Below are 14,791 nucleotides of genomic sequence, written 5' to 3' on the forward strand. Positions count from 1 at the left end.
ATGATGTTCTCACTGCATGTGCACTCCTCTGCTTGATATAATAATGATATTAGTGTACAGGTCACTTCCTCCCTCAAGATAAGCTCATTTACCTCCTGTTGCTGGAACCAATCCGTTTATCTGATGGTTAGAACTGAAGGGCTTTTTTGTAATTTCTCCACTCTATTATCCTAACCCCAACATGTTTAGTTCCTCCCTCATGCCATATGAGTGAACAGGTCACTGCTTCCCACAAGGTCAACATACTCGTGATCATTTCAGCAGTAATGCGCCATTTGCTTGAAAACTGCAAATCTCAACTTTACGTGATAATACGTCTTTGATGGTATACAAGGATGTGTAGTTTCACAACAGGCAATAGGGAAGGTTCTAAAACATTCTCTTGTCTTCAAGACTCTTCATCTTACGAGGCTGCATTGGCAGTAGATGTGGATGAAGGGCACAAACAAGCTTCTTTAATGTTATTCAGTTTACGAGCGTGAGAGTATTTTTAGTGTATTGTTTTTATTTCATTAAGTTACTATTAAAATATGCAAATAATTTATTTGGGCAAAAACTGTGTCTACTCCCTGCCATAAGGAAAGATATCACAACACTGTCATATGAATCGGTATATTCCAGGGATCCTGCAGGAACTGTCCTGGTGGAAGAAAAAATATAACACCATGAAATCCCTAAAAATAACTAATGTCGGGAATTTTCTAATGATTCTATAATATAGAAGATTACATGATACAAACCAGTCACCTAATACTCCATTTTCTATTATACCTATCATGAGGTCAAAAGTGACAATTGTTGTTTTCACTCTATATCCGCTCATCCCTCGAGTATTCTACTTTTTTGTTTTTTTTTTGTAAATCCGTTATATGGTACCAGCAATATAGGACTTTTTATGTAGTGCAAATATGGTCTTTACTAAGAGTCAGGATCCTCTGGGGCGTGTCTTTAGACCGCTCTGCCTAATTATCCAAAGAGCACCTCCTGATTGGTAAAGATTATAAAAAGTAACATTAAATAAAAAAGCCCCTATCTCTGGGTCCATACGGCCTATTTCCAAAAAACCTAAAAATTGAATACTCAGGAGAACAGAGGAAATCAAATAAGAGACGTCCAATTCTGTACTTGTAACCAGTCCTCTTTAAATACCATAAAATTCTTTACAACTCTGCTTGCTGTGAAAGAATGACAACATACTTTTTGATATGGGAAAAATATACAGTGGGGCAAAAAAGTATTTAGTCAGTCAGCAATAGTGCAAGTTCCACCACTTAAAAAGATGAGAGGCGTCTGTAATTTACATCATAGGTAGACCTCAACTATGGGAGACAAACCGAGAAAAAAAAATCCAGAAAATCACATTGTCTGTTTTTTTTTCATTTTATTTGCATATTATGGTGGAAAATAAGTATTTGGTCAGAAACAAAATTTCATCTCAATACTTTGTGATATATCCTTTGTTGGCAATGACAGAGGTCAAATGTTTTCTGTAAGTCTTCACAAGGTTGCCACACACTGTTGTTGGTATGTTGGCCCATTCCTCCATGCAGATCTCCTCTAGAGCAGTGATGTTTTTGGCTATTCGCTTGGCAACACGGACTTTCAACTCCCTCCAAAGGTTTTCTATAGGGTTGAGATCTGGAGACTGGCTAGGCCACTCCAGGACCTTGAAATGCTTCTTACGAAGCCACTCCTTCGTTGCCCTGGCGGTGTGCTTTGGATCATTGTCATGTTGAAAGACCCAGCCACGTTTCATCATCAATGCCCTTGCTGATGGAAGGAGGTTTGCACTCAAAATCTCACGATACATGGCCCCATTCATTCTTTCATGTACCCGGATCAGTCGTCCTGGCCCCTTTGCAGAGAAACAGCCCCAAAGCATGATGTTTCCACCACCATGCTTTACAGTAGGTATGGTGTTTGATGGATGCAACTCAGTATTCTTTTTCCTCCAAACACGACAAGTTGTGTTTCTACCAAACAGTTCCAGTTTGGTTTCATCAGACCATAGGACATTCTCCAAAAACTCCTCTGGATCATCCAAATGCTCTCTAGCAAACTTCAGACGGGCCCGGACATGTACAGGCTTCAGCAGTGGGACACGTCTGTCACTGCAGGATCTGAGTCCATGGTGGCGTAGTGTGTTACTTATGGTAGGCCTTGTTACATTGGTCCCAGCTCTCTGCAGTTCATTCACTAGGTCCCCCCGCGTGGTTCTGGGATTTTTGCTCACTGTTCTTGTGATCATTCTGACCCCACGGAGTGGGATTTTGCGTGGAGCACCAGATCGAGGGAGATTATCAGTGGTCTTGTATGTCTTCCATTTTCTAATTATTGCTCCCACAGTTGATTTCTTCACTCCAAGCTGGTTGGCTATTGCAGATTCAGTCTTCCCAGCCTGGTGCAGGGCTACAATTTTGTTTCTGATGTCCTTTGACAGCTCTTTGGTCTTCACCATAGTGGAGTTTGGAGTCAGACTGTTTGAGGGTGTGCACAGGTGTCTTTTTATACTGATAACAAGTTTAAACAGGTGCCATTACTACAGGTAATGAGTGGAGGAAAGAGGAGACTCTTAAAGAAGAAGTTACAGATCTGTGAGAGCCAGAAATCTTGATTGCTTGTTTCTGACCAAATACTTATTTTCCACCATAATATGCAAATAAAATGAAAAAAAACCAGACAATGTGATTTTCTGGATTTTTTTTTCCTCAGTTTGTCTCCCATAGTTGAGGTCTACCTATGATGTAAATTACAGACGCCTCTCATCTTTTTAAGTGGTGGAACTTGCACTATTGCAGACTGACTAAATACTTTTTTGCCCCACTGTATATCTTTCTGCTGTGATAGCCAGTAATATTAAAATTTGAAACATTTGAGGGTACTCAGTGGTTTTAATGGCTAACTGAAAAGATGGTAACAAATTGAAAGCTTTTGAGACTACTCAGGTCCATTCATCATCAGGCATTTTTCATGTGGTAAGTTGCCAGCCCCAGCTAATGGCGGGGTGTTTTTATTTTTTTACTGATGATGCTGTATGGCGGCTCATATTTTGCGGGACAAAATTACGTTTTCAGCGGTACCATCTTTTTGGTCATGTGTTATTGCACTTTTGTTTGGCGGTATGATGATAAAACATTGTTTTTTGCCTTGTTTTTTATTTATTTTTTTACGGTGTTCACTCAAGGGATTAACTAGTGAGACAGTTTTATAGGGCAGGTCGTTACGGACGTGGCAATACTAAATATGTGTACTTTTAGTGTTTTTTTAATTTACATAAATAAGTGTATTTATTGGGGAAATATATATATATATATATATATTTATTTAGGATTTAAAAAAAAATATTTTTACACATTAAAATATATATATATTTTTTACTTTTTTACATTGTCCTAGGGTGGGACATTGCTATACAATTCAGATCGCTGATCTGACACTTTGCACAGCACAGTGTCAGACAAGCAATCTGACAGGTTGTGTAGGAGGCTTGCCGGTGAATGCTCTCAGCAGGCACTGACAAGCCACCTCCTGGAAGGACCCGGAAGGACCCCTTGGCCATCTTGGATCCGGGGACCTGCAGTAAAGCACGCAGGGAGACCCTCTCCCTGTGCGATGCTTCCCTATGCCACCGGAAAGCAGCAATCATGTTTGATCGCAGTGTGTCGGGGGTTAAAGTGTCGAGAGTGGTCCGTGACCACTCCTGGCACTTAGTGCCGGGTGTCAGCTGTGAGAAAGCTGACGTCCGTCCGCGATCGGCAGCGCCCCCTGTGTGCGTGGCTTATCGCAAAGACATACTATCCCGTCAATGATCTGAATGTCATGGGTTTCATGGATGGGATAGTATGTCTAAGGTCAGAAAGGGGTTAAAACATGCTTGAAAATGAGAGTCTTATATGTATGGTGCGATTTAATTTTACTAGCATTACATTTATTGAACAATAATTGTGCCATTAGATCAAAGTGCTACTATATTAAGACTTTATGTGCTGTATAATTAGTTTTTTTGTCTATACTCATAAAGGTGCTGTGGCTTATTAGTCATTATATGAATATATTGCAGCACTGAGGTTTTGTCCCTTTGTAACATACTTGAAAATGAGATAACTATATCTATGATGTTTTTTATTAGCATAAGATGAAAACTGAACTATAAACATGCTATAATATTGTTGTATATTTATTTTTCTGCTTATATTTTTTTTATAAAAAAAGCTCTGTGACTTAGTAGCGCCGAGGTTTTGTTCCTTTGTAACGTGTATTTGGATCTTTTTGCCTTTACCTAAGAGAGTGGGGCAAGTCATGGATGTGATTAGCAAGGTTGTACACTTGTTTTATGATTACCAATTGATGTTTAAATGCATATGTAGGATCGTGTGCCGACTGGGGTGTGGTCCCTTACGGTTGCGAAAAAGACTGGAGTCAGAAGCAGATAGAAGTTCAATCAGGTCCTCTTTATTGGTTGTCTTCTCCAACATCCACAGCAGTATGACAGCTCCTGCACACTAGCCTGGGTACCTGTCACCTCCTCCTTCTCCTTCCTGATGCGACGGCCCTCTAGGTTCTTTCACTGTGGCTGCCTTAGGCCCACAGCCACAGCGCTACCCCTGTTCGAGCCTGTCCGTCCGCTGCGACACTTACTACCTCTTTGGTGTCAAGCCGTCCGGTACCCCAGGCGTCCTCTGTCCTGCAGCTATCATGTCAAGGCCACCACCCCGACTGTCTCAACCTAACCCTGGGACTCTCCCTCCTTTTATTCCTTTTCCTTGGAATTTCCTTCTCAGTCCCTGTAGCTCTGCCCACCATAACTTTGCATTTCCTAGCTTCAGCTGCTGTTAAGTCCTTTGCTCACTGTCCTGTGTCTCCCTCTAGTGGCCAAAACTCAGAACTACACCATCTCTAGCTGATTCTATCTGCTTTCCCCACATATGTCTACAAGTCATAATAAAGCATTGTACACAGCACATTTTACATTTACCTTTCTTCCATCAACCAGGTCCACATATCAGTCCATCCCCCTACATACTTCCTTCCTTTGACTATTGTCGCCCCCAACAATCCTGTTTTTGTGGCCGGTTGCCGAGCAGAGCCTGGAGCACTTTAGCTCTACACGGGGTGCTCGGCAGGGCCAGGAGCGATTAAACTCCGAGTAGCTAATGGCTACTTGCAGGCGCTTGCGCCTATATGACAATTCTCAATTCATTGGTGTAGGACCACCTGGACTCCTCGACGGGTACTCTCCCCCAGATATCTTTCACTTCAAATGCCCATCTTTAATTGGAATAGGACCACCCGGACTCCTCAACGGGTGCTCTCCTCCACTTTTCCACGCTTCCAGAACTGTGTTTAGTTCTAGGGGTGAAATGACCGAAGCTGTCATGGAGCCTACTAGGTCACCATTTTCCCCCTCCTTCTTTTTGGGTATTTCCCACCGAGGACCTGACCTGTGGACCGCTGTCTGTTCCAAACCACAAACCGTCATATACCTTCTTTTACATTTTTATCATGGCAGGCATTTTCCTACATATTCGCATCTTGGACCTGTCTGAACATTTTTATCCGTATAACCATATGTTAACGGTTTTACCACTTTTACTATTTGCAACATTTAAACTGTTCAGCATATCCGCTAAATATTTTTCCAACATTTCTACATTTATAACCTCAAATATTTATTAAACATTATTAACCATTACTAAACTTTCCAAACATTGGGGCGCCCCCTTCCTTTGTGGGAAGCACCCCCATCCATCCCTGCCACCTCAGGACACAGGGTTTCTTACCCTGAGGGGAAGCGGAACAGTCCCCAGCCTGTGCAACCAGTCCCACAATCGGATGGTTCAGTGGTGCTCCGGACCTCCCCCTGCTGACCGACCATGGTCGCCGACCGCAGGGAACTCCGCCGCCACGGAGCTCCCAGGATGACTGCCAGATCCAGGGTCAGGAGTGTCCACCTTCCCCGTAGTAGTTCTGCTACGCAACAGGCGCCCCACAAACAATTTTCCTCATGTCCCGTAGACCATCATGGACTCTCCAGATGAGCATTGCAGGGTTCCTGACCCTGGAGGGGACGTGAGGCAGTCCAAGAAGGTGCCAACGTGCAATAGAAGGGCAAGAAGGGGCCACGGAGAGTTCCGCGGCGCGTTTCCCGTGCCGTATCCCTACAGGAGACCTGGGCCCTGGCTCGGGTCGAGGATGACTCTGCAGCCGCTGAGCCCCCAAACTGAGGGGAAGAATCAGGGGCAGTGGCGTCCTCAGCTGCCTCTGCACGGGGACCGACATCTTCTCCGGAGGGCACGGTGGTTTTAGTGGACGCCGGGCTGGAGCTCGGGTGCTCAGTGACGTGTACCTTGGGCCCTGTGTCCCCGCAGTGGGGCAGCGTTGGGGCTGTGTGGTCCACCACAGGCTGGGGTAGAGATGCACTCCCTTTGATGTCGCGGCTCAACTCCATCCGGCCGTCAGCTCCTGCAGGTACTGCTGCATGCGGGAGACCGGGATCTCCATCGGATCCACTGTCTTGCCGTCACTTCCGGTGCCGCTGCCTGGGGTGCGCTGGGGTTCTTCTCCCTGCCGTCCAGCAGGAACAGCCTCCAGGCACGTTGGTTCCGCGGGGAGCGTGAGCGGTAGTTCCTCCGGCTGAAGAGCGGGTTCCGCTTCCCGCGCGGACTGAGGAGAGTGTGGGCGCATCTCTGCTGGGTGTTCTGGCTCCGGGGCTGCAGGCTCAGATGTCGGGGACTCCATCTGCGGCAGGTCTTCAGGATGGGTGAGAGCTTGCTGCTTTTGTAACTGCTCCCAGCTCCACAGGTCCGGCTGTCGGGGACTCCACCACCCGCAGTAGTCCTTCAACGTGGAAGTGTGCCCAGCTTTCCTGTAGCGGCACCCAGCTTTCCCAGCTGTGTCACTCCTATTCCAAAGTGGGGCTCACGCCGGCCTCTCCACCCATTTTCCAGCGTTCAGAGGGAAGGGGCGCTTGTCACTCAATGTACACCGCTCCCCCAGGTGCGGGCCCGACTTAGCTGTCCCTGACTGTCCAGTGTGACGCCAAACTCCTCCATCCCAACGGTCGCCATTTCTGTGAGTTTGCAAAGTCACTTTCTGGGTCAACTCCGGCAATCCCAATCACAGTCCACAAATCACAATCTTCAACCTGCTGAGCTCGGGTCCTTTTCTTCTATCTTTCGGCGTGGTCTCACCGCCTGAGTTGGGCAGTGATGATCATAATAAAGCATTGTACACAGCACATTTTACATTTGCCTTTCTTCCATCAGACAGGTCCACATATCAGTCCATTCAGTGCCTTCTCTATCTATATTTATGCACTGCACTTTATGTGATGAATAATTCCTGTATCCCTGCCTGCACTTTATGCATGTTAATTATAATGTAAATACATGCGCTTACAATGATGATTAATGTGAATGATTATAATTATGTATACCCTTTATATACCTGGCACTTTCACATGTTCACTGCTTGAGAAAGGTTCCTGTTGCTTGGACCAAAACGTCGCCTTTTGGGCTTATTAAATAGCTCTTTTTTTTTTTTTTACTACAAACGGTGTGCTGCCTCCAATTTCTCTGGATTTTAGATAGCAGGAACAGCACACCGATTTTTCAAGCTTGAAAAAGGTTCGCCACTTGAACCGAAACGTTGCACTTATGGGCTAAATAAACAGCTCTCATTTAACTCTGAAAAATCGGTGTGCTGTTACTGATTTCTGGATTTTATGCATCATAAAGGTTTGGTACATGCCTTTGGGAGCTTTGCACCTGGACTCTCTTTTGTATTTTTCTATCAATATTCACTTATATTTGTTTTTTGTATGGGTAAACATTATATGTGAACATGGTATGTAATGGTATTATGATATTCAATGGAGTATGTAAAAGAAGAGGTTGGAAACAGAAATGACATCACTTTTTTTTAAATTAAATAATATATCTTTATTTAGTTTACAAAAACGCATACAAGTCCGCGTGAAAAAAACGCATGAAAATCCGCATCAAAACCGCGTAGATTTTCAACTGCGTTTTCTGCCAAGAGAGGAAGAATCCGTGCAGAAAATTCCACTGGCAAATCCGCAATGTGCGTACATAGCCTAAATGCTCTCTCTTAAACTCCAGCTACGCTGACTAATATTGAAATAAAATGGCAAATTTTCTTACTTTTTGATTAAGTATTTACCCCCCGATATTTTTTTTAAAGCAAAACATTATATGGATGATTTGTCTTTATATATTACTATATGTAAATCCTGCTGTGTTGGAGATGCTGTAGGGCAGATATGGCCACTTACCTCTTACGGACGATCTCCTTTCAGAGGAATCTGAGAGATGAGAACAGCACCGCGGCCAAGAGGAGAATGCTGGAGGAAATCGCCGATGAGTTAGAAGCTAGAAAAGGAATACTTAGCTTCTGTTAATCAAATTCTTTCAAAATACAGTCCTACTTATATTTAGACTTCATAGTTTCCCTACTATATAAACTAGATTAAATAATAAAAGTTTTGTTCCAGGCAGCCAATCACATGCTTGTCTTCACGTTAAAGGAATTGTCTAATACCCATAACCCTTGTCTGCTAATCTGTTAGGACACTTGAGCTTCATATATACAACGCTCTGAATTATCTACATAGCCAAAGTAAAAAATAAAGAAAAAAAAGTGTTTGCTTGAAGCCACCAATAGAGGGAGCCCAAGAGCTTGCTGCATACTGTTCTATTACTTAGTTCTATTATATTTAAGCTCCCCCTAGTGGTGGCTGGAGGAAACTAGAATATTAATTTTTAACTCAGCAGAGGATTTAGATCTTGGTGTGAGCAAAGGGATTGTCTCACATCCACAACCCCTATCGAGATGGTTTATTAGGATACATTAATTTTAAAGATACATAGATCTTCTACATAACCAGAGTGAAATGAGAAAAAGAAGTGTTTGACTGAAGCTACCAGTAGTGGGAGCAAAGGAGCATTTTCTTATTGCTGTCTATTATATTCAAGCTCCCCCTAGTGGTGGCTGTAGGAAATCTGAGGTTTTTTTTTGTATTTATGCAGGGTATTTGGAGCATGGTATTAGGACGTATTAAAGGTGAAGTCCACCACATGGACAACCGATTCTCAACTACAAACACCTTTTACTTGCCCCCCTCCAGTGATGTCAGTACCTGGACTCCCAAAGCTTGCGTAGCATTATATCATGTGAACACTCCAGCCAATCAACGGCCACTAATTGGCAGCTTCCCTCTCACTTCTTCTGGATGAAACTGACATCTGGAGGAAATGATAGAGCGGTAGCGGCACTTTTTACAGAAGGATGTGAGAATGAAGCAGTCCATTAGTGTTCGATGTTTGGCTGAAGGGTTCACAAGACATAACAACATGACACGAGCCCTGTGAGACCATATGCCAACATTAATGGAATTACAGTGAGATGAGTATAAAATGTTTTTATTCTACATGGGGGAATATAGTTATCGAGAAGGGGTTGCCCGAGTAGTGGACAATTCCTTTCCATTGAGAATGCTTAGTCTGCTGCAATAGATCCAATATATCTGTCATGGATGTTGATAAGTTGTATATACTCACTGATCAATAAGATGGTGGCCGTCTCCATGTTCTTTTCAGTTATCGCTTGAACTGTATAGTAATTTACATAAGTCATTTTGAAGTTTGGAATCTTTAAGGAACCATTTGCTATTGTATCGGCACCATCTTGGGCAATAGCGATGGTTCCTTTTAGCTTATTTGGTGATGTTCCAAGATTCACTACTCCAGCAATAAATTTGCTCAGATCAACTTGTTTGGATTGGTACCAGCTAATAGTTTGCACAGTAGAGCCCATTGATCCCTCAATAGATAATATAACGTCTGCACCGAGTACGGGTGGACTTGGATCCGATACTATTTTTATTACTTGCTCTGTTGGAGTCAACCAAAGACAAAGAAAACCTAAAAAAAGAATCCAATTTCAGTATATTCTGGGGATGGTCTCATTGATGTACAAAATGTTTTACTTTTTTTAATTTGATATCAAAATAGTAAAAATAATTTTGCATTGTGCATTCATATTACTGTATGTATAGTTTATTTCAGTTTACATGTGATTAATGAAATGTCTTCAGATTATTCCTTACCTAGTAGAAGAAATCCTCTGAAGATTGGGGATGACATGTTGAAGGATGTCCTTACTTTATAGGTTTCAAAAATATTGACCTGTGTTCAAAAATAAAAAGTCAGTACAAAAATGGGAACAATTCTTTAATTATGTCTCATGTCACTATGCCATACTATAAAAAAATATATCTCTGTCATTTTGAGTCTTAAAGTGGACCTGTCACTTGGTCAAAAAAGTCCAGTTTTCTCTTATTTAATTCACGCAGCTTCTCTGAGTATTCTAGGTTTTTTTTTAAAGAAATTTTCCATATGGCTCCAGAGATATGGACCTTTTTATTCAATGCATATTTTTATGGTCTTTTTTTGACGCTTGTAAACGTCAGTTATCACAGGCAAGCCGTGAGAAGGGGGAGTCAAGAGGTCTGGGGTCAAATACCAAGAAAGTTCGTCATAAACAGAGGAGCAAGAGAAAGGAGTAAACAGGTCAAAGACCGAGGTCAGAATTGCAGATAGCAGATCGTGACAAAGGGGCTAGGCAAATGGATGGTCAAAAGCAAGGTTCAAGGTCAGGCAGCAAAAGATCAGAATTACAGAGGACAGGAGAATAAGGTACACACACCACTGAGCTATGACTGGCAATGATCTAACCACTGTCAGCCAGGCAATAGGTCAGAATGGGAGAAATACAGCAGGCCTGACCTAAATGGGCGAGCACCTAAGCTGTCACTCACAATCCGGTCACCTTATCATTCTCGTACCACTGATTGGGTGACTCCTCTGTCATTCACAAAACTGACAGTCCAGCATGCCTGTGAATTTTATAGGGTGGCTGAGCTATCACTCACTGCATCCCTACCTAGGACCTTATGAATGGCAGGGCCATGACACTTGTAATGGGGTGTGGCTCACAGAGCAATTACGCAGAGCAGCCTAAAGACACGCCCCAGAGGATCCTGTGAACCACGCCTCCTTGATAAAGACCATAACAATTAACATTAGATCAAAAATCTCTGAAATCGTGTGACAGATTAAAAAGATAATTGAATACTCAAGGGAGCAGCCGGAATAAAATAAGAGCAAAAACAGCAACAAGTCCTTTATAACCCCTTAAACGGCTTATATTTGTACAATATATATGATACAGTATATAGTATTTCTATATAATATTATTTATTTTATTTTTTTATTGCATTACAGCATATAAAAAAAATATATAAAAGGAGTATCTCATTATATACCAATTCACAGAATTTACACTTATATAGATGTTCCTTTATTTAATACTCATTAGAACCTAGGTTGGCTTGGGTCCACTAATATATGAGACAACCCACATCAATAGCACTATGGTGCAAAAAAATAAACCATAGTTAAATTAAAAAATAAGTATCAGAAAATCTAGTGAATCCTAATTTCCAGTTAGTTACAATCCTAGCTGGTCACGGAGGTTGACATGTTAATTAATCACAAATGGCACCCCTGCTCAATGTTGACTTGCCCTAGTATTCCCTCTTGAACCCTATATGAAAAATTAGCTGAGATAGTCTAGTAATTAAATGCACTGGGGAAAATGGAGCATAACCTAGATGGTAAGTCCATGAGTGCTATATACAGAGTCGGACTGGCCCACAGAACAGTAGAATCCCCCGGTGCAGGAGTGAGCCACTTACTTCCCAACGTGAGCAGTGTTTGGCCCAATAGATTTACACTATGTACAGATAAAAGCAGTATTTGATCATTCATTCAATAAGGTACTTAGTTTATTTTATAGAAGCAGAGGAAAATTTGTGAATTAGGGTAATGTAATATATGCATGTAGCTGAACAGTGTGTCCACATTACTGGGGGCCCTTGCTACTCCAGTCCAACACTGACTATATAGAATGGTCTACATTTAGTTCCTTAGTCAATAATTCCTGATACAAATGCTTACATGCCCTTATATTTGCCATCAGGCATAGATATATTAAGGTTATACTGATGTATAGAAAATTGTGTAGCATATATATCACAAAACAGCACCGATAGTGTCCTGTGAGCGCTTCAATAGCATTGATTTTTATGCTATCAAGCGTAATAATACCAAAAAAAGTCAGCAAAATTAATTTTATTAAACCCTATCTCATCAGATTGCTAAGAATGAATATTCAGCCTAATCCATAAATTGAAAAAATAAATGCATAAAGTATGCCGAACCCAATAAGGTTTGTAAGAAAGCGTGGTAAAATAAATGTACAAAGTATGCTTAACTAGGCACATTTCCCCTAAAGTAGGTTCTTCAGGAGTTCACACTGGGTAAGTTCGTTATACATTCATCTATTGATAGCAAGTGTATAACATAACTCAATACTTAGCTTACAGAAGTGACCTCCTTAGTGAGATGCTTCAGTTGGATATGGTGTCCAGATAGGCGGGAGTGCTGCTAGATAACAGCTCATAACATAATTCCCACCATGCTGAAATTTTGAGGAGTTTTGGAAGTTTGTAGTCTTTTGATTTGGACAGTGCCAAGTTTGGAGAAGTTTCTGCCAGGTTCCACTTTAAGGCAATTACAGCTCTGTTTCTTTTCCAAAAACTCTCTTAAAACCTCAGTGTGCACATAACTTCAGGAGAGAAAAAGAGGATTTCCCATGGAAATGAGTAGCATGAGTTTTCCAAGCAGTTTTTGAGGACGATTTTGTAGAAGATCTACTTCAAATCAGGCATTGGCTGTATGATTTCAGCCAGAATTGTTTGACTAGGAAACGTTCCTTAAAGTCGTCTAGGACATGTACCAGCAGTCAGGTTTCCTTTAAAACATGAAGGATCAGACTAATAATTCCATCTTATAAAATGATATGTTAGGGTATGCCATCACTTCATGATCGTTGGGAACCTTCTGAACCCAAGAATAAAGATGCCACAGTTTTGATTTCCTCTGAGCCCCATAAAGCCCTGTTTATGCTCTAAATTGATGGTGCTCCCAAGTATTAAATCCTTGTAGATTAAAAGGTGATGGCATACTGCCTAGTATACCATTTTCAGCAATGAAATCATCCTGATTTGAGCCATCAAAAGGCTCAAGCTACAGCTTGAACTAATCCTAAAGAAGACAAAGAATTCGGTCTTGGCACTGAAGCTTATGAAACAATGACCAATCTCCATATATAACGCTATATCAACCTTGCCCATCAGATGTTAACTCGTAAATTGACTATTTTTGGTTCATTATGATAATTTTTCCCCAGAACGGTGTGATAGTACCACACATAACCATAAAAAAGACTCACCAAGATGACAAGGTTCGTGTGAAGCTGGAAGCCTTTGCAATATCTATGAAAATTATTCCACAGGCAAATATATACCCGGAAAGATCAGTATTGAAGGCTGAACCTGAGAAATAAGCAGGGCGTAATCTAGGATACCTATCATCCACTGTTCAGATTCCTGAATATAAATATGTAGTAATTATAGTCGATGAGTCTCATCATTAATGCTAAAAGCAAAATATTTTTATTCATATGTGAAAGGGTTTGCCCGGGACATTTATCTAATTTGGCAGGGATTGTAATGTGGAATCTTGACAGCACATAATGGAGTCACTGGTAAGATTTGGCTTTTATACAGTCTTTGCACTCATGTAACCACTCCATATGCAATTTGCAAGCAATTCTTCAATTGTGTTCTGCTCGCCCAGGCTCATCAACTTTACATCAGTATGGCAGTGCTTCAGCTTATACATATGAAAGAAAGAGGCGTGGAAGCAATGTTCAACCCTATTGCTTCTGGGGTTTGGAAGATGTCCATTAAGAAGCATGTGGTGCAGGTAGTTAACCGCCATTTAATGTTGGAACCAGACCTGCCCACCGTGTCAATACCCAGCCTCGTTATTTTGCTGCAAAGGCAATGCTGCCCCTCAAAACATTAAACTAGTGTTCCAAGAAATAAATATTCTGTCTCTAGCTGTAATTGTTCCTTTTGTCAATGGTGGAGTGAACCTTGAAGTCAAATGAAATTTCCAGGAGCAACCCAGGTTCTCCAAAACGTCAGGTTACAAGGTATAGGTGGCTTCCTTGGAGAAATAATTACAGTTAGTTTTCCTTCACCGAGGTTGAACCCATGCCATTAGTTGCCTAAAAGCAATAGAATCAACAAATTGGTGCAGAGGCAGCTGCAGCAGAAGCAACTTGGCCAGATGAGAGGTTGCTTGGCCCGAAAGCTGACGACATATTGCATATTATTGTCTCTTGGCTACACAATCCGAAAGAGATAACTGAAGATGGAATGGAGGAAAAGTGGTTGGTGTATGACAAGCAGTAGATGATGATGACTGGGTTATACTAATGGATGACAATGAGTAGGGTAGTCTTTTTCACATTGTTGGTCAGTTTAATTTTTCCACATGAGAAGATGATATTGCTTAATGAGCTGATTAGAGGATCTTATTTCCACCATTTAGGCCAGAACTACCATAGTTTAGAAATGATTCATACGTCATTTTTTGTTTACGAGTTCAATCTGCGTTTTTCATAGTTTGAACTCGTACCTATATTCTATGGAGCAGCTCACATGTCCATGTATTTTTTCAGAATGCAGCTGCCCAGAAATGGAGCATCTGTTAGATGCTGCAAATGGATGTAGCTACCGGATGTTATTTTTTGGCTGGGGGGCCAATATCCATGGCCCCTTGCCAGCCTGAAAATATGA

At 41.7% G+C, this 14,791-nt stretch overlaps 1 long non-coding RNA gene across 1 annotated transcript; it reads right to left on the reverse strand.

Moving 5' to 3' along the window:
- Positions 1–485: 485 nt before the first annotated feature.
- On the reverse strand, positions 486–13,503 carry LOC141085428 (uncharacterized). The gene is made up of 5 exons (XR_012231306.1): positions 13,375–13,503; positions 10,127–10,205; positions 9,579–9,941; positions 8,294–8,390; positions 486–640 (listed from the first exon to the last, which is right to left on the reverse strand). It is a non-coding gene; the product is annotated as an uncharacterized lncRNA (long non-coding RNA).
- Between the last annotated feature and the right edge of the window lie 1,288 nt (positions 13,504–14,791).

The sequence above is a fragment of the Dendrobates tinctorius genome, unplaced genomic scaffold, assembly GCF_039654945.1.
Source record: "Dendrobates tinctorius isolate UK_male_01 unplaced genomic scaffold, ASM3965494v1 ptg000028l, whole genome shotgun sequence".
Taxonomy (NCBI): domain Eukaryota; kingdom Metazoa; phylum Chordata; class Amphibia; order Anura; family Dendrobatidae; genus Dendrobates; species Dendrobates tinctorius.